Source organism: Periplaneta americana, chromosome 3 (assembly GCF_040183065.1).
Source record: "Periplaneta americana isolate PAMFEO1 chromosome 3, P.americana_PAMFEO1_priV1, whole genome shotgun sequence".
Classification (NCBI taxonomy): domain Eukaryota; kingdom Metazoa; phylum Arthropoda; class Insecta; order Blattodea; family Blattidae; genus Periplaneta; species Periplaneta americana.
This window is the reverse complement of record NC_091119.1, coordinates 54,250,909-54,272,758: the sequence shown is the minus strand read 5'-3', so window position 1 is coordinate 54,272,758 and position 21,850 is coordinate 54,250,909.

Here is a 21,850-nt window from a genome sequence, read left to right as displayed (position 1 = left end):
ATATTAAAATATGCTAATTGTATGCTGTCATTATGTTAATATAAGCAAACTAATGTTAAAATACGACAATATTATGAAATAAAACTCCCTCATCCAAAACAAATTCCTTAAAAGTCCACTCAAATTTCACTTACATTTATGACAAATATAGCCTTATGCAATTGCATTAACTTCCATCTTTGGTAATTGTTGACTTACAAAGTTAATTTTGTGAAAATAAATATTATTGTAGTAATTTCACTAAGTTAATTTTGTAAATATATGTTATTGTAGAGATTTCACCAAGTTCATCTTGTAAATAAATGTTACTGTAGTAATTTCACCATAATTCTCCAGATTAACTGTACCACAGGTAGATGTATTTTTTAACGTTTATATACAAATAATATGGAAAACAAATTAAAATATGCTTATTGTATGATATTATAGTATGCAAAACATTGTTCCAATATGTCAATATGATGAAATAAAATTCGCTCGTCCAAAACGAAAATTCTTGAAATGTCTACTCAATAAATTTCACTTACGACATTTACAAACATTCCTATCTCTGGTAATTATTTATATAAGTAATTTTTTTAAATAAATGAATAAATGTTGTTATAGTGATTTAACCGTAGTAATTATTATTGATTTCAAGTTAATTTATGGTATGTTCTCCAGAAGAACTACACTCTCTTTACTATTTGCCAACATAACCTGCGAGCGGTCCAGGACAATTACCAGAGAAATAGTTTCCTAATACTGCGTCTTGGGCCTGTCGAGTGTTATATTGGTAAGCAGTGGGAGGGAGGGCTACAACAGTGCATTAGAATATACAGTACAGGTAAGTATCAAACGATTTTTATGTTGAACGTATTGCTACATAGGTCTACACGATAGCTGTTGTATTTATGGGAGCTAACTAAACCACGTGTACATCACAATATACATCTCACAGAAGCCAGTGAAGCAAAAGAAAATTGAGCCTTATTGAGTGTAGCTTTTCTCGAGAGTTAGTAATATTATTTGCAGTTTACTGCAGTAGTTTAACGATACTGTGGAATGTGGAAAAAATAAAAAGGGCTGAGGGTAGGTCCGTTAAGGTTAATATAAGAAAGTAGGCCTACTTTCTTCAAATGATCTTACCAGTTTATTTTAATGCTACCAAATGAAAATTACATATTTAATTGAAGTAAAATATTTTCAACTCATATGTCTAAACTAGTGCTGAGGTAGTTCCCCTTTGTACTCCGCTTGTACACCTTGCATATACGAATCTATGATAGGTTAGGTTAGTTTAAGCTTTTATTATGCCTTGCATATACGAATCTATGATAGGTTAGGTTAGTTTAAGCTTTTATTATGCCTTGCATATACGATTAACTGCATCTCCACAGAAAAATCCCCCATAAATTCAATGATTTTCACTTGCAAAATCACCTCAGCGCTAGTTTCACCTCAGCTTCTAATTACATCCCAACTAAATTTATATATTCAAGGCAAACACAGAAGGAAAAGTCATTTCTCTCCACTGAATGTATCCATATCTTATCCCTTTATTATTTTGAATTTGACACCAATGCATTTCACGATCATAATCACATTCACCAACAATTTGATTACTGGCATTTCGTAGTGAGAAATCACTCCGATTTCCAATCGCCGAATCGCCTCCACTCACTAGATCACTGCTCTAGTGATCAGCTGATCCAAGATCGCTCGTCGTAATCACAGGCAGTTGAAAATCGCTGCTAATCACTGGATCACTACTTAAAATCGCCGTGATTGAAAAAGAACTATCACTGCTTCACCGGTGAGTGAAAAATCACGTTTTACCCCATCACTAGTCCGAACAGAAAGTCGAAAGGTAATATAGATGTTAGGCTGTCTCAGGTGAAACGGGATTGGTTGGCGGATCTGCCAATCCGGGGCCGGGAATTGTCATTCCTCGTAAGCTCCGCCCCTCCCGGGATTCCTGTGCCTCACGTAACCGAAAATTGTACCCATGTATGTTCTAATGGCTGTTACAAATTTAAAATTTACAAAAATTCAATAATGACGTGCATTATAGATCATCCTATCAGTTCTTCTCGTATTAATTACTCTAAAAGTATAAAATGAATAAGAAGAAATAATTAGCTATCAATCTTAAATGTTTACACATACTTTGTAATTGTCATGTTTATGAAACGCTGTAGACAATTCACAAAATGTATTTGTCAAACACACACACTATTCGAATCGTTGCTTACGAGATTATACACCAACGATTCGAATAATAGAAAGCTAAACTTGCCTCCTGGTCTTGATTTTAAAACTTCCTGTCGCCGCAAAGTATGAGAAATTCAACAACCAACGACATTTTCAGAATAAATCTCGGAGTAACTAATCGAGATTAAAATTGTGCTGGTGAAACTCAAAACCACTACCCTTGGGTTAAAAGCAGAGAGTAAAACTTACTCACGTTCAACTAATCTCGGGTAAAGAGAGCTTTGGTGAAACCAGCCCTGAGCGAGTTTTGGGATCTCACCCTCCAATTGTGGACTAATATTTTACTTCATCCTTCAAGATTTCATTAATAGCTGCGCACACTTCATGTAAAATTTTTTTAAATAACCTGACTTGAAACTTTAAACAAAAAATGTTAACTCTTGTAGATGTCATCAGAAGTCAAAAATCTCAAAGTTATGGCGAGCCGCATTTTCCCTGGTACCGCTTCTCTCAGCTGAGTGTCTTTCTTCGAAATAATTGGCGATATTTTGCATTGTAAATGTTCGAAATCAGTTAGTGACATACGATAGAAGTTATCAAATTCTCCTGACGGTTTACAAATTAGCTCGTTAAACATATTTTCTAACGTTCCCCTGCAATAAAAATTAATATTTAGTTTGAATGGCTTTAATTATCATGGCAAAACAAATGAATAGTCACGTTTTTATTAATCATTTATAACTCTTTTTAAGATATTGTGATAACATCTGAAGCAATATATTGTGTAATAATAAAATCGTTACCACGTTGAGAAGGTTCGCAGACAAGTTACATTGTAATTAAGTTACAGAAATAATATAATATCGGCAAATTCAACTCGTTCGATTTTTGTGTATAACTGTCATCCATCATCTTTTTTTCCGTGGCTTCAGACTTTTTTGGTGTGTTATGTTACCATATAGTTGTAATAACTAAGAGCGCAAAGAGCTGATGCAGCGGCAATTTCGGTAGCTTCCATTGTGTACACGTTACAACAGCTGACCGCTTCGTCTCGGCGAGACTGTGGAGGTAGATTCTGAGAAAAGGAAGCTTTACCATCTACAAGCTCTAAAGACAAAGGAACAATAACTTGCGTTCCTCAAGAGAGCGCTAAATGTCTCAATAAATACGAAATCAAGATTAGTCTACGAGCTGGCGAAAGAGCCTTTCTACATCGAGAAGCTGAGGGCCAAGTACTCACTTCCATACACCCAACAGAGCGACGGAGTACTCGAAGATATGGCTAGAGTTTTACTGCGCAGACGCCATGATGGAAAGAAAATGGACGGACGCCAACCAAGAGCTACGACATGTTATCACAAGGCTAGCAGTTCATGGATATCACCATAAACTGTGTGCGACAATACGTTTCCACGAAGTGAACAATGATTGCGTGTGCTCTCTGTGCTGAGAAAAGTGTGAACGCTACCATATACAGCGCTGCAAAAAGAGAACCAAAACAGTGACAGAATACAGTACAGAGCCGTAACAATTCAAAACCAAAGCACTTTCGTGCGCATTCATACTATTATTACCAATAACTTGCAATTCCGTCTCAAATGCACAAGTTCAGTGACTCCTTAGAAATACCTCCATGAGGTAAGTCCTGTGCCAGTAATACCCATTGCAGTGAACAAAAGAGATCGGCAGAACTAGTTACAGGTGGAAACACAGTCTCTGCAAGCTGCCCAGTTCCAGAAAACTCAGCGCCTAATTCTTCTACATCTGGTAGGCGCAGAAGACTCTGTTTCGAATAAAACGGCAATGAATTGTCAGCACATGAAACAAATGTAAACTACAGCCGGCCAGTCTCCGGCTCTGACTTTTCGCTTGGAAAGAGAAGAGAGAACGAGAGAGAAAGATAGTGACCAGCATTGCCAACCTGTGGCGTTTTGAAGTTGTCACAAGAACCTCGAAATTCCACTGTGAATGAATCTATTATGCTAAATTTTAACCTTAAAACACTCTGGTTCGGTTTATAGTAATGTTTTTAATTCTATTGTAATTTTCTGTTACAAAACTTGAGTTCTGATATGCGAAGATTAATTCAATCGCAGTTTGCAATGCTGGGAGAGAGGCGGGCACTGGAAGTTAAAGTTGTCTGCTGCAACCAACCAGCTAGGAGCGTCTGATGTATTTAGCGCGATGTTGCCACGTCTTTTTTTATGCGAAGCACGTGGCGAATGAGTCGTTATAGTACAGGCGAAGTAGTTGTGTTTTTTTGTGCTTGAGCGATTTACGGTACCTGTAAACCTTATTACTGATATAGTAATATGGCCAGTGGTCGTCAGAATCAAAGAAGGAAATAATCGGCTCTTTTAAGAGCTAAAGTCATGAATTTATATACAGATTGCGTGAATATTTTGAGAAGGAGCGAGACAATGGAGAACCTCTTCTTCCTGTTACGAAAGTGGTAGATAGAATTTGTGAAGCTTTGAAGGTGGGAAAAACAACCGTTAAAAGTGCGGAGTCTTTCCACTTGAGTATTAACAGATTCTAAGGAAAGTAGAGCATATTTCATTTGATACGCTTTCATTATAGATATTCCCATAGTCTGTGGTAATATACTGTAGGCCTATATATAATTTACATACGTATTCGCATTAGTTTTTATTCTGTTATAATTATTTAGCTGTGTACATTAACGAAAGATGCGATCTACGTTTGTGTAAAATGATTTACATACACGTTTTTTATTGTTATAATTATTTAGCTGTGTACATTAACGAAAGATGCGATCTATGTTTGTGAAAAATGATTTACATACGCGTTCGCATTAGTTTTTTTTTTTTTTTTTTTGTGATCTACGCTAGCTGTGTACATTAACGAAAGATGTGATCCAAGTTATATGTAAAATGATTTATAGGCAAGCCTGCGCGTTCGAATTAGTTTTTATTCCGCGCCACAAAATCGGCCGGCGAGCGCGTGACAGTTTTCATTCTGTCTATACGTATCGGCAACACTGTCTCCCTCGGTCATGACTCGTGAGAAACGTCAGGGCCGGAGAACGACCGGCTGTACTGTAGACAGTGACCATTGTGTTGAATGTCTTGAAAATTACTATCAAACAAAGGAAATGGTGGATTGGATTCTGTGGCTCCATGAAAGTTGCACGATGTATGGGCCTAAGTGCAATATGTGTGGCCGTACTGAAAAACGAGACCAGAAACTGAACTTGTTACGAAAAGCAAATAAGTAACATTATTAACAGTGTTGTTTTAAAAAAATAATATTTTAATTTAGCAATTATAACAGCGGGGCATCTCTACCCTATATGCATGTATGTTACAGCAATTTTTTATCCCATTCATTTTTATAGTGCCAATTATTCTATAATAATAATCGGTTCTTTCACGTTTTCCTTAAAACTTTAATGTGTTTCACATTAACATATGAAATTACTTCGGTTTGTTTAATTTTTGAACGACGAAATCATTAAGTGGGGCAACTCTCCCTGAATTACCTTACTAAAAATGAAAGTAATTTGTTTAAATGCAAAACCTATTGATATGTACCGGTACCTAAAACATTTTTTTTTTCAAAGAAAGATGCAAAAATTAAATGACTTTATTTATGCATACAATTTATGAAAGACTTAAAAAATTTCCTAAAGGAAAATCAGGCTGTTCCGAAGACTGTTGCAACATACCCTGGAAAATGGCAGTACAATATGTTACCAAACAACTCTCCTTAAAGGATACAATAGTTCCGAGACATACAGAGAGAAATATATCACCAGTAGAGGTATCAGAAGATCCAAGTCTCCAGGATTTAATGGGAATTAAGTGAGGCACAAGATTGAGAAGAAACTAATAGTATAGAGTCGAATGCAATTGTTGATGTTCCAGAACAAAGTTTGAATGAAACGGGAACACCGTATGGTCTTGAACCAATACCAAATCCACTCTCTGCATGCAAGGCAACAGAGCGATGTAAGTGTACATCACATCGAGGGCAACAGCATCTCGTTCAAAGAGGGTGTAAGCGAAGATAACATTGAAGTAGAACAGAGAATTGAAGTAGAACAGAGACTATTGGACACTGGGGTTCAGAAGCTTACTCTCCTTCAAACACAGGAAGATGAGAATTCACTCTTTCTGAGTTCATTAAAGCCATATTTAAAAAAAAAAAATTATTCATTCCAACAAATGCTTACAGTTTACTTTAGTATAAGTCATTTATTTTTATAATTAGAGTTTTAAATTTTATTTATAATGCCTAGAAGTAGTCCAAGAATGTTCAGAAAAGTGAAGAAAAACCGGAGTTTACGATTTCAGAAGAAAACTAAAACTGACCCCATCGTGTGTGGAATCAACAAGTGGAAATAGTGTGAATAATATTGGTGCCTCAAGTAATAAAATTGGTGGTGGAATACATACTTAAGACACTGCGAAGGACAAAACAACCAGTGGTTATAGACTTATTGATTTAGATATTTTGTGCAATATTATTAATTCTTCATGTGTTTGTTCTAACTGTGGCAAAAAATCATTGAGACTATTTGATAGTGCAGACAATATTGGTGTTGTATGTAAACTTCACTTATTTTGTGACAGTTGTCAAACTAACATATCATTTTTAACTTCTTCGTCCCACAATAATATTTTTGAAGCTAATGTAAAATTATGTTATGCCATGAGATGTAATGGTGTAGGAAGAGAGGGCACAAACTTATTTTGTGGTATTATGAACATGCCTCCACCCACAAGTAGGTTCTCTGCACTCAACAATCATCTTCTCAATGCACTAGAAATTGAAACCAAATTGTTGTTAGCTGGCTCACTGCGATCGGGTAAGAAAATGTACAAGATCAATGGGATGAACGGTATGGTGTTGGACATGAAATATTTTACTCCACTATGAGCCTTCAGCGTTTTCTATTGTCACGACGCATACGTTTTGACAATTACAATTATCGTCATGAAAGACGTGCCACTGATAAATTTGTCGCTTTTCGAGAATTTTTTAATTGTTTCTTGCAAACTGTGAAAGGCACTATACAACAGGAGAGATGACCACAGTAGATGAACAGTTAGTTCCTTTCAGAGGTAGATGTCCATTTCTTCAATACCTGCCTAGCAAGCCAGCGAAGTATGGAATTAAAATTCTGTATTCACGCTGGCTGATTCGCGTACATTCTACGCGAAATAAATGAAAGTATATGTCGGAAACCAACCTGAAGTGCCATACTGTCAATCAAACTCTGGGAAGGAATTGTCTTGCGGTTGGCTGCTGCTATTGAGGGAGCAGGTAGAAATGTTACAGCAGATTGGTTTTCAAGTATTCCTATGTGCATTGAACTCCTGAAAAAGAAAACTACAGTCTTTGAGGAATATCTTGAGACTGATATACCTGCTCTGGCCTTTTCCAGGCAACCGATTGAGAGGGTGTAAGTTGACAATAGGAAGGAAGAAAGAATCCACTTGCGTCAATCGAAGTCTTAAGGTTGCCAGTGTCGGCCTGTGTCGGTCACAATATTGCGAGTTGTGTTGTAGTCCGATATTTTACTTCGACGCTATTTATATGTTATTTGTTTGAGTATTTATTTTATTGTCTTACTGTATCGTGTTATTTTGTATTTTTATAACAATAACCGGGGTGAAGAAGGGATAGTGACGCGAAACATACAGCCTCTCCTATCCAAATGCCATCCTCACCTTCCCGTGGTCCACCCTGTTTCTACCAACGAGGAAATGGCGACCGAGTCACAGCGGTATAACTGTTTCATCAAATGCAGAGGAAATGCTGCATTACAAGCCTGTCCAGAGGCTAAAAGTGGCAGCCCCACTACTGGACTACCTAACGATAAGGCTAGTAACCTATCTTAGGGAAAACTACATTACTTTCAAGCCTCAAACAAGCAGTATGAGGATAGATAATTTGATGACAACCCAGAGCAAGTCAACGGTTAAACGAAATAGGAAAAAACAAAATATGTTCACATACGCTACTTGGAATGTTAGAGGGATCAATCACAAAGAAGAAGAACTAGATGAAATATTGAATAAAAAGCAGATTAAAATAGCAGCAATAACAGAAACAAAAAAGAAACTAAAAGATACAACTGAAACAAAAAACTACATAATCATATATAATTGTGTTAATAAGAAGACAAGAGCACAGGCCGGAGTAATGATTTGGATTCATAAATCAATAAAAAACAAAATAAACAATTATACATACTGGAATGAAAGAATATTAGAAGTACAACTCCAGATAGGAAGAGGCAAACTAACTTTCTTTAGTCTTTATGCTCCAGAGGAAGGAAGAGTTGAAGAAACTGAATTGTTTTATGCCCAGTTGCAAGAAATTTTGAATAAAGTAAACAAAAATAATTACATATTATTAGCCGGAGATTTAAACGGTGGAATAGGCAACATCGAAATAAAAAATACCATAGGAAAATTTGGAGAACCTACCATAAACAATAATGGAGAAAAAGTAAGAGATTTTGTATTATACAATGAAATGAAAATCATGAATTCATTTTACAACCATAAAGATATTCATATGTATACATGGTCAGCACGTGGCTCAAAATCTATCATAGATTATTTTATAGCAAATAGAAAATTATCCGAATTATTTTTAGATGTCAAGGTCTTCAGAGGAAGTGACATTGGATCAGATTATTACCTTGTATTAGCAAAAGTGAGATATACACCAAGATGGCTACATTTAACAAAGATAAATGCCCCCAAAAAAGAATTAATGCGTTACAAAATTAGATTAATCCATGACGACAGTGTACGCTGGCTTTATCAAAAAAGACTTGAACAAAACATGTTAGAAATACCTGAAGATGAAGACATTCACAAAGAATGGGAAAATATTAAAACTCAAATATCACAGGCAGCCACGGAGAGCATCGGAAAATATAAGGCTTTCACACAAAAGAAAAAATTAAGATCTTGGGATGATGAAATTAAGGAGATCATAAAAAATAAAAATATAGCTTATAGAAAATACCTTCAAACAAAATCCGTTAATGATGAAATAGATTATAAACATAAAAGGGCGATAGCTAACAGAGAAATTAGAAAACGACACAGGCAATCATGGAAAGAGTTTATATCTTTTTTAGAAACTGACATTTATAAAATGAAACCCAATACATATAAAATTTTAAAATACATGAACAGAGACATAAAGGAATCCGCCAAGATAAACCCTTGCCCCAAAATAGAAACATTCCTAGACTTTTACAAAAACTTATGGAACAATCCTACTTTTGATTCAAAATTCCGGGACACAAAAACCCAGATGAACAATGCATTACAAAAGAAGAACTACAAGAAGCATTAAAGAAGACGAAAAATAGTAAATCACCTGGAGAAGATAACCTAAATTCAGAATTGTATAAATATGCAGGAGATCTATTTCAAGAAAGATTACTAAGATTTCTAAACAGAATATATCTGACTGCCACTTTACCGGAAGAATGGAAAAATAGTGTAATTATTCCCATATATAAAACAGGAGATAAACAGAATGTTGAAAACTATAGAGGGATTAGTATCCTCAACACATGTTATAAGATATTTAGTAGGATTTTAAATGAAAAATTAAAAAAACATGCTGAAACTTTCCTTCTGGAGTGTCAAAATGGCTTTAGAAAAGGAAGATCATGTGTAGATCCATTATTTAGTATCAAACTATTGTTGGAAAAAAGAAGAGAATTTAATTTAGAAACCCATATAGCTTTTATTGATTTTGTGAAAGCTTTTGATAAAGTCCGAAGAGACCTTTTATTCGACATATTACAAGAAAAAAATATTCCAAATTTGCTATTCCAAAATATAATAGAAATCTACACGGACAGCAAAATAAGTGTCAAAATAAATAATTGTATATCCGAAAGAAAATTAGTTAATAATGGAGTTCGACAAGGTTGTCCACTATCACCAACTTTATTTAATATTTATATAAATGAAATTATTTTAAAATGGAACCAAATCTACACATCAGGAATCAAAATAACCAGTGCTCTAACATTAAATACCTTACTCTATGCTGATGATCAAGTCATAATTTCCAATTCAGAGGATAATTTACAAAGAGGATTGTATACATTAAATGAAATATTAAAAGATTTTGGGATGGAAATTTCAGCACAAAAATCAAAAGTAATGGCATTTTTAGGACAAGACCCAGTGAGAAGTAAGATAATACACAATAACCAATGCCTCGAACAAGTGCAAAATTTCAATTATCTGGGTTCTGAAATATCTTATCAAAATGAAAAAGATGTGAACAAGAAAATTACCAAATTTACACAAATTCTAGGAATAATAAACAATACATTAAAAGCTAAATTAGTACAAAAATCTACAAGAATAAAAATATATAATACACTAGCATTACCCACCCTTCTATACGGAAGCGAGATTTGGACATTAAAGAAAAAAGACATGAACAGAATCAAAGCAACGGAAATGAAATTTCTCAGGAGAACAGCAGGATATACTCTTTTAGACCGAAAAAGGAATGAAGAAATTTTAGAACAATTAGAAGTAGAGTCAGTAGAAGAAAAAATCACCAGATACAAATTCAATTGGCTAGATCATGTAAGAAGAATGGAAAATTCAAGAATCCCAAAAATTATGATGCAATATAAACCTAGAGGACATCGTCGACCAGGAAGACCGTTAAGAAGACTGCTAGAAGGGGCCGAAACAGGTCTACAGAGGCCTAATTCGTGAAGGATGATGATGATGATGATGATGATGATATAACAATAACCACTGGGTAGTGCAAGTGGAGAACAGTGGCGCTTCTCTGCTGTTAACAAATTCTATAATGTTGTAGAAATGCATCAGAACACAGACATATTTACGTTAGTGCCATATGTAATAATATTTGCTCTAATATTAATTCTTTTTCAAACCGGTGTTGGAAAGAAGGGAAAGCCAGTGCAATCAGACGGAAGAGAAATTGTGATTAATGTGCACAAGTTCTTTAAAGACGAATTTGACGCACTTAAAAATAAAGCGCCTACTATATCAGTCACAGATGTCATCGGACGAACTGCTACCACGACTGGAGTATCTCGCGCAAGTGTTTATAGAATGTTAAATGAAAAGATAAATGCTGACAGTATAGGAACCAAAATTCGAACCCCGGGTAAGAAAAGGCCCAACAGTACACCGAAGAAGACGAATATAGACTGATTCACCGCATCTGCCATTAAGAGGACCATTTATTCCCTATACAAAACAAGCTTCGTTTCCAGTTTGCTTGATATACACAAAGCTTTGAGGGAGGCTAAGTTAGTTGAGGGCAGCATATGGGTAGTGCGACAAATATAAAAAAATATAAATTTCCGTTATGCTAAAAACATTGTAGGACGAAAATTTTTAATGGAAAAACCCGACATTGTAGCAAAATGGTTTTATTATTTACGAAAAATGCAAGAACTGAGAGCAAGTCGTCGACCAGTCGTTTATCTTGATGAAACTTGGTTGAATGTGAACCACACTACAGGAAAGGTATGGTTATGTGACACGCCAGACGGTGAAATTGACTTACCTATGATTGTGCCCCTGGGTAAAGGGCAGAGATTTATTATAGTACACGCCGGGTCTTCTGAAGGGTTTGTTCCGAACGGCCTTCTGTATTTTCGGCCTAAATCCACAAAGGACTATCACGAGGAGATGGATGGTATTGTTTTCAAGGATTGGTTTGTAAACAAACTCCTTCCAAATTTTTCTGAAAATAGTGTTAATTGTTATGGACAATGCACCTTATCATTCGGTAGAACTAAATAAGGCCCCAATATCATCAAGTTTTAAAAGCGAAATGGAAACCTGTTTACGCGAAAAGAACATCGAATACGATCCGAGATCCACCAAAGTAGTATTATATGACATTATCAAGACTAAGAAAGATAGATTTAGAAAATATGAAATTGACACTATTGGAGAGTTAGCAGGGCATGCCGTAGTACGTCTTCCTCCCTATCATTGCAATATCAGTGCAATTGAATTAATTTGAGCCCAAGTAAAGAACGATGTAGCCAAACATAATGTAACTTTCAGACCCAGTGATGTAACACTTCTCTTTCAAACAGCATTATCAAAAGTGACACCAGAAAAGAAAACTGGAGAAACGCGTGTGAAAGTGTAGAAAAGGAGGGAAAGTTTTATTGGGAGAAAGATGGTTTAATAGACGAAGACATCGATCGGTTTGTAATCAACATAGGAGAGACAGATAGCGAAGACGACGGATGTGAACACTCTACAGAGGAGCAGGCCGCCACTGACACTTTCACGGACATGATGGAAGGGATAGCACAACGCCAACAACCCCATAATAGTAGCTGTGCGAGAGAGAAAGGGGGGTAAGTACACCGGGGACAGAACAACTAGAGGCTTCAGTGACGTCACTACAGAAGAGCTCACACACAGCAGAATAAAATTGTTCGTTGCACTACAATACTCATATGTGTATATGTATAGTATTAATGGCAATAAAACCTTTGAATTGCAATTGCAAACTGACCACTTACTTTCCCTGATCCAGCTGCGCTCTCACAACACAGTAACTTTCGTTCGGAAAATGTTTTGCAGATGAATGGTACCGTACCTGCTACTTCGGGAGGAGAGTGGTGGTCGGACCGCTTAAAAGTAACGGTCTGCAAGCTTATCGATGTTCTGTCCCCGGTGTACACAATGCTGTCTTTGTTCAAAATTTTGTCTCAACTTGTTCCTCAAATACTGTACCTCGAATTTAGTTTTGAAGTGCGCACAGCGTCTTTGTGTTGTAATATATTAGTCATTCATCAATATATTAAAAATTGAATTACTTCTGTAATTCGTTTCAGAATCTGAAAGTCATCACATAAACGTCACTAGACGTGAATTGTTTACTATAGTACAGGAACGTTCATCATCTAATTTTGAAGAACAGTGCGATTTTTTAAGAGATCGCATTAGAATCATAACCGATTTCCCTACAACACCATCCGATGAAATAAAGAAAGTGTTGAAACATTTAACATCTAATTTTAAAATCTGATGACAACGGTCAAATAGGACAGTTGAAAGATTCCTATCACAGAATAAGAGTAGCTTGAAAAATCTGTAAGTTTTGCAGTATGCGTTACGCGAAAGAGGGGCGAAACATTTAACATCTAATTTTAAAACCTGATGACAACGGTCAAATAGGACAGTTGAAAGATTCCTATCACAGAATAAAGAGTATGCGTTACGCGAAAGAGGGGCGAAACATTTAACATCTAATTTTAAAACCTGATGACAATGGTCCAACAGGACAGTTGAAAGATTCCTATCACAGAATAAAGAGTAGCTTGAAAAATCTAAGTTTTGCAGTATGCGTTACGCGAAAGAGGGGCGGGCATCCATTATTAGAATTTAGTGAACGTTCTAAAAGACGAAAAACACATGGATTAAGACAGGGCTGGACACATTACGTGATTCTGAGAAATGAGCGCTGTGTGCTTTAAAGAGCGGGTCTCGCGAGCGGTGTGGCGTATGCATACTGTACGTCATTCAGTGTCGGTGCAGTGGTGACTCTGCTGTATGATGGCGAACTTTGAAGACGGAGCTTCCGCTCATACATTAAAGCGTCCCGCTATACCCAATGCTTTTAATGTATCATGGGAGGAGGAATTCTTTTTCGTAGAGAGAAGTGGATTAGCAAAGTGTTTAATTTGTCACAAAACACTCCAACTGATTAAGAAGTTCAATATCCAACGACATTATTCTTTACAACATGCTAGTGAATATGACAAATATGTTGGTAATGAACGCCATAAATTAATACAACTTAAAGAAAATGTTTCTCAGGTACATTATATTAGAGTACATATTTGATATTTACATTGCATTATAAGTTATTATACATTCAGTAATATATAATTTTAAATTATACAAGTATTATGACATATATTATATCATATTATATATCATGAACTGTAATATACTATACTATGATATATCATAATATCTGTATAATTTAAAATTATATATTATAAATGTACTATAATAACTTATAATGCAATATAAATATCGAATAGATACTCTAATATAATGTACCTGAGACACATTTTCTTTAAGTTGTATTAATTTATGGTCATATCATATCTTATATCATATCATATCGTATCGCATCATTTTATATTATATTATATTATATATTAACAGGATGACAATAATGCACTTAGTGAATCGGCTATGAGAATTAGCTACAAAATTTGCCACGAAATTGCAAAGGAATTAAAAACATTCAACGAAGGTGAATTCATCAAGCATTGTTTAATTATATTGGCAGATGAACTCTGTCCACAGCAAGTAGGGGAAGTGGAAGCCATACGCTGTCTCGTAGAACCGTGGTGAGGAGGTTGCAGTCTGTGCGTATGGGTTATGTAAATAAGCCTAATGATTTGTGTGTGTGCATAGAGCGAAGTTTATTTCATTAAATTAATAAGAGTGTTATAAATTCTGTAATGTACGATGGATTGATGTAATATCCTTATAAACTATTATATACTGACAGACTGAATGACTAGAACAACCGTGGCTCTTGTTATATTAATGCAGGGAAGGTAGCTGTAATGCGAGTCCGCCACTGAGTGAGCGTTCTGCTCTGGCTTGGAATTGAAGTGCCTTGCGGAGCGAGAGCAGCTCTGGCTGACTAGATTGAGCCGCTCTCATGCCCGGCCCTGGATTAAGACAAACGGTAGGTCCTTCAGAACTCGCCTATGTCACACAAATGAGTCTTTGTGAAGCAGGTGAGGTTGATACTGCTGCTGTAATAAAATATGTACAATTTTCAACACCAAACAGAGCGTTAAAATACAGAAAAGCTTATAAATTAAGTTCAGAGCGTTGTATACCTTTATCCGGAGCGAAAGCATTGCCCATTCCAGTTGAAGCTAAATTAACCAAATTCCAATATAACCTGATTAGGTCCGTGGCTAAAGAATCCAACGCCCACATTTTTCCACCTATACAGAACGGCGATACAAGCAAAAAGACATGCTATCCCGAGATAACGTTATTAACCCATAAGTAGTCGCGCGGGGTGCAGAGAACACCCCACCATATTTAATAATACGGTAGAAAAGCGCGAAATATGCATGTTTTTGTGTGTTCGTTCCATGGATGCTTATTCACTACAGAAACTCGTTAGTGAGTCGATTCTTATGCTGGGTTGCAAAAAAGCATTTATAGGTTCGTTAAACACTATTGGTTCGTTAAAGCACTCTGTAAACTATAGGTCGAAAATCGGAGATATAAACTGTTAACGAATCGTTAACCGCCATATTGTACGTATATTTATTGTTTTTGTATCTGACAGTATTAAGTAATTTCGTGGATATGTAATCATCAGAAGTAAGTAGGCTAAGTGAAATGTAATATACATATCACAGTGATTTTGCAGTATCCCACTTGAAGATGAACTACTCCAGAAGAAGTTAATAATAGTCGGAACACTTCGAAAGAACAAGAAAGAACTATCACCTGAGTTCATCAACGTAAAATCTCGTAAAAATAAACAGCAGCTGATTTGGTTTCAAGGAGAACATGGCTGTAGTTTCATATGTTCCACGGAAAGGAAAAAAAATGTGATTCTACTTTCCTCAATGCATTTTGATGATGCAAGATATAAATAGTGGTAACCAACAGAAACCAGAAATTATCACAATGTACAACTTGACAAAAACAGGAGTGGATACAGTTGATGAAATGTGTGCCACGTATTCGACGGCGAGGAGGAGTAGACGCTGGCTTTTGACTCTGTTTTACCGCCTGCTGGATATCGCTCGAATAAATGCGCAAGTGATATATGCAGCCAACAATCCAGACGATAGTACAAATAATACTGAAATATAATAAACAAGTTTCAGTTATAGATCTCCCCTTTTGTGCAAGAGGTATCATATCAAAAAATTTTATTAATGGCGGGGAAAATATAAATTTCAAGAACTCTCTAGTGACAAGAGATAGTGACAAGTACAATCAAGTATATCTGTGGCGATGCTAAGAAATCATTTATTGGAGATATACACTGTTATTAATTAAGAAAATGATCTATTTATATTTATTACAATGTTTTATCTTATAGGTTACATGCATCAGATAAATGCAATAAAAATTAGTACCATATAATGCTAGTAACACTTTTAAAAAATAATAAAATTTATCAAATATCATACAAACATTTTCACTTTATTTTTAAACTTAAGAATGTGTAAATTGCTTAGGTCTGGATTATTTTTCAATACTGAATTGTATAGTCTTGGTCCATAATTCCTACTGTGTCTTAATCCAGCTGTAGTGTGACATTTAGGTTCTGCCAAAAGAGTTGGGACATTTCTTCTGGTGTTATGTATGTTTTTCAGCTATAAAATTCATTCGATTTTTGTGAAAATAAATTAGTACTGTATGTTTATATATTTGCTCAATTTTTAGTACTTGGAATTCAGAATAAATAAATTGTGTCGGATAATCAAATGGTTTATGCAGACAAATTTTGACATCAACATTTATTCACAGCATCACCCTGCTGCGTCTCATTCCCTTGAGGCTTTCTCGTGGTTGGAATACGTAGTTACTTTGATAAACAAGGGAACAGTTAGTTGTATGTACGAAACTACCTCCGCAAGCGAAATGCACTCCGGCTCAAAGCGGCTGCACACGGCCCACTCTGCAGGGCAGTTGGGTCGGACGATCTAGTTCCGCTATCCACATGACCCAACCTGCAGTAGACTGATTCGCTCCGTTGTGAAAAGATATATCATGGCTCCTTCACTTTCCAAGTTTCAAAAAATTGGAATTGCATTGAGTTTGTTGTCACAGAACGATAAACAGATACAAAAAAGAAAACGTTGGGCTAAAAAGTGGTTATTGGAGAGAACAAAATTCAGTCATACAAATATTATTAAAGAACTAGAACCAGCAGATTTTAAAAACTTCCCTCGAATGTCCCATAAACAAGGCATATCTTTATACAGCTCAAAAATATCCCTCCACACTTCTTTCTCCTTTTCCGTCATTTTTCACGCTGCACTCACTGTCACTGCACTCAATTCTTCATAAACGCCACTCCTGCAAGCTGCAACTGACAAGAAATCAGTCCGATCGTGCTACACACGACCCAGGTTGTAAGGTGTTGGAGTGGGGGAATCGGGAGATTGGGTGGCTGCCCGAACCAACCACCCGACACGAGTTTCGTTGTCCCAGCAAGCATACAGACCCCACAACCAAGCTATATCTTCAGTTCCTGGATTTCATCCTTCCTCTCTTCAATAGCTTAAACATTAAAATGCAGTCCGAAACTCCACAAATTCATACAATGTACCGTGACATTGAGGGAACTTCTAGAACAATTTTACACTGCTATATGAAGGAGGGCTATATTGAGAAAACTCCATTGAAAGATTTAGAATACGGAAATCCTTCCTATTTTAAGTCACTTGATGACATATATTTCGGTGCAAAAATGGCTTTGAATATCCAGAGAAACACAAATGTCCGTGCTGAACAAGTGAAGGGCTATGAAGTTAGATGTTTAGATTTTTTCATCGAGAGTGCCCAACAGTTATTCAAAACGATGAAAGAGTAATGGAACGGAGAAAAATTATCTACGGCGCCGGGATTTGAACCCGGGTTTTCAGCTCTACGTGCTGATGCTTTATCCAATAAGCCATAACGGATACCCACCCCGGCGCCGGACAGATCCGTCTCAGTTTAAGTTCCAACTCTTGGGTTCCCTCTAGTGGCCGCCCTCTGCACTACGTCATAGATGTCTATGGACGTAGGACTGAAGTCCACACATGTGCTGAGGTGCACTCGTTATGAGTGACTAATAATAATAATAACATATAGTTATTCAAAAGATTTTCTTCCGGGGATACTGTAATAAAAGATCTAGAGGCTCTTGACCCAAACTGTATAAGAAACAAGAAAATCTTATGAATTGCTAATCTTGCGTCAAATTTTCTCAACTTAGTTAAAGACGACGACCTACAGGAGCTTGATACTGAGTGGAGGCTACTAAGGAATATAAATATAGTTCAAGCAGAAGTAAAACGTGTAACCCCAACAGAATTTTGGCTGGCTGTAAGTAGTGAAAAAAGGGGGGATGTGGCACCCATGTTTCCAAAACTATCGTCCTTAATGTTGTCACTTCTGTGTTTACCACATTCTTCCGCCAGTGTTGAGAGGGTGTTTTCAACTATAAATAGAATGAAAACAAAAACCAGAAATCGATTATCAACCAAGACAATTAGCGGATTCCTACAAACTAAAAGGTTCACTAACTCAGCATCGTGCTACGATTTTGAAGTTAGCGCCGACTTAACTCGACTCATGAACAGTGACATCTATAAGAAAGCAGAGGAAGAAGAAGAGGAAAGAGACTGCTAAGTTAATAAACAAGTGACATCTATGAGGAGAGGAAGGTGGTAACTACTAATCAAATTGGTGAGTAGAAAAATTAAAGTAGAAATATTTTTATTATAGGTTCATGTATTGTAATAGAAGGTTACAATAACATTTTATGTGATTTTCGAAAGTGCCTCCGGAAATTATATACAAATCTTCGGATTTTTTTCCTTACGACCTCCGGAAATATTTTTTCAAGACCTGGCAACACTGCAATAGTCGTTTTCATTCAGCCATTCATAATCACATCACATTAGGTACTAAGAATTTTAGGTCAGGTGAAGGAAGTGCAAATCGGAATGGGTGACAGTGATCGGATAGTGATTTTTTCCCCAGGCATCAGCTAGACCTCGTAGTTCGCGGAAGAAATTAAAGTATTCCAGTCCTATAAAGGAGAATGGGAAAATATTCCTGATTTTAAGGGGTGGTTAAAACCAAGCAGAAAGGGGAAATATTATGGCTATTGCAAATGTTGTGATAAAGACATTAAAATAGATTCTGGTAAAGATGCCCTTATGCAACACAGTGCATCAAAAGCTCATCGGGAATTGCGGAAGTCCGTAGCTCGATAACCAACAATCACATCAATGTTTCCGGACATGGACAGAAACAAGAAGTTAGAAGAGAGTGCTAAAGAAGGTAAATCATTTTTAAATAAAGGAACAACTTAATTATTCTATTTTTATATGTTCTGTTAAAATAAAGACCAAAATAACAGTTAAAACATATACCGAAATAGATTGCATAAAATTTAATATAATATGGAATGGAACATAATATTTATAATAATTAGTTACAGGCCAGCAGTGAAGCGTGACATGACGGTTGTGTATGCTGCTCCTTTATGTCTGCAACTCATGGACATATTTTCGATAAGTTACTTGTTGCCTGTTTACAGAATTCGCATCTGCTATAGGCGGATATTTTATATGGGGTACAGTAATTTTGATTAGGCATATTTTTTATTATTTCAGCTGAAATTCGTTTGGCGGCATTTGGAGCAGAACATAATTTAGCATTCCTAACAATTGACCATCTAAGCCAACTGGTAAAGATCATATGTCCAGATTCCGAAATAGCAAAGAAGATAACGTGTGGAAGAACAAAATTGAGAGCCATTGTGACAAATGTTATAGGACGGGAAAGTTTTTCAAATCTGTGTAGTGACTTAAAGAACTCTAAATTTTCGCTGACTGTTGATGAATCAACTGACAGATCAACAAAAAAAAAAAAAAAAAAAAAAAAAAAATCTATGTATAGTAGTAAGATATAATGATGCATCAGGGAATGTAAGAGATAACTTTCTAACATTAAGTTGGTTGCTGCAGACGTGTCAGCATTATATGAGCATATTGTCAGTCTCTTTAACGCTCACGATATTCCGTATAGGACCAATTTAATTGTCTTCGCTTCGGATGGAGCGAATGTTATGATGGGGGATCATTATTCCTTGAAGTCATTATTATTAAATGATGTTCCTTCACTTTTCGTGATGAAATGTATCTGTCATTCTTTCCACTTGTGCGCATCATATGCATGCCAGAAATTGCCCAGAATTGTGGAAGATTTAACAAGGGGTATTTTTAATTATTTAATTTTAATGGTAGCCCTAAACGAAAAGAGAATTTTGCTAAATTTCAAAATTTCTGAGATTTGAAAATCCACAGAATTTTGCATTCAGCCCAAACAAGATGGCTCTCAGTTCATATGGTAATAAAAAGGGTTTTAGAGCAATATGGGGCTGTGAAATTGTATTTCATTGATGCTGTGAATAATAATGATATACTAGCTGCAGACAACATATACTTATGAAGTTAAATCATCCACTTTCTAAACTCTCTTTGCAGTTTCTAGATTTTGTTCTCCCATTTTTCAATAATATGAACAGGGAGATGCAGGCCGAGAGTCCCAAAATAAACGATCTTTACAACAAAGTAGGTCTCCTCCTCAGAAATTTATTTGATTGTTTCTTGGATAGGGTTTATCTAAATAGCACAGCAATTGAAAATACTGATTTCAGAAATCCAAAACATTTTTTTAAAGTAGAGGATATGTACTTCGGTGCTGCAGTCGCCAAAACTCTCATAGATGAAACCCTAACAAAGTCTCAACTGCAGCTCTTTAGAGTCAGGTGCTTGGATTTCTACACTGAAGGCTGCTGTCAGATTGTTAAAAGATTCCCACTTAAAAACAATATCAAATATTTAGACTTCATGAATCCACAAACTGTAAATTCTGGCACTGTAGCATCGATAATAAAGTATTGTAGGTATTTTTCCAAATCTAGTAAAGGATACAGAGTTGCAACAGTTGGATACTGAGTGGAAAATCTTAAGAAATTTAGATGATGTGAAAATGTTTGATAACAGTGTGGAGCCTTTCTGGCAGTGTAAGAAAACTCAAATATGGTGATGGTTCTGTAATGTTTCCAATTTTAGGGAAATTTATTTGTGATTTACTCTGTCTTCCCCACTCATCTGCGAATGTAGAGAGAGTATTTTCAGCAGTCAACTTATTGAAAACTAATGTGAGAAACTGTCTGAACACAGAATCATTAATTGGACTTCTCCATACTAAGAGGTATATAGGCAAAAGCTACTGTTTCAATTTCAAAGTAAGCAAAACACTGATTAATAAAATGTCGAAAAGTGAATTGTATCTGTGTGATTCAAAGAAAGAGGACAGTGATGTTGAAAGCAATGGATTTGAACGAATTCAGAACAAAATAATATATTGATAGCAATATTGTGTTATTTGTAGCAATGACACGTCGATTTTAGTATTAATTAAAGGGAAGTTATATTTATTATTACTTACTATGGTACCAAATACAATACAGATTTTTTAAAATAAAAAATACAAATAATTTTATAGCATCACTTGTAACATGAGCTTGCTTTTAATTTTGACATTACAAAATACCGATTTTCCTTCCAATCTAATGATATTTTCTCCGTCTCCCGAAATTTGTTCCTTACAGGTTGGCAGTGCTGCTGCGTACCAGTAGTGTTAACATGGAGCGGCAACCACAGGGTAGTAATTCTGGTGAAATCACACCACCACGGAGGAAAAGTAACGCTTTTATCCACAGTGGAGAAAGAGAAATTATCGCAAATATAATTAAGTGTTGCGAGGTGGAAAAATTAAACAAATGTTTGCTAGAACCTCATGATAAGGAATATGCGAGAGAGACTAAATACTCCGGCAAA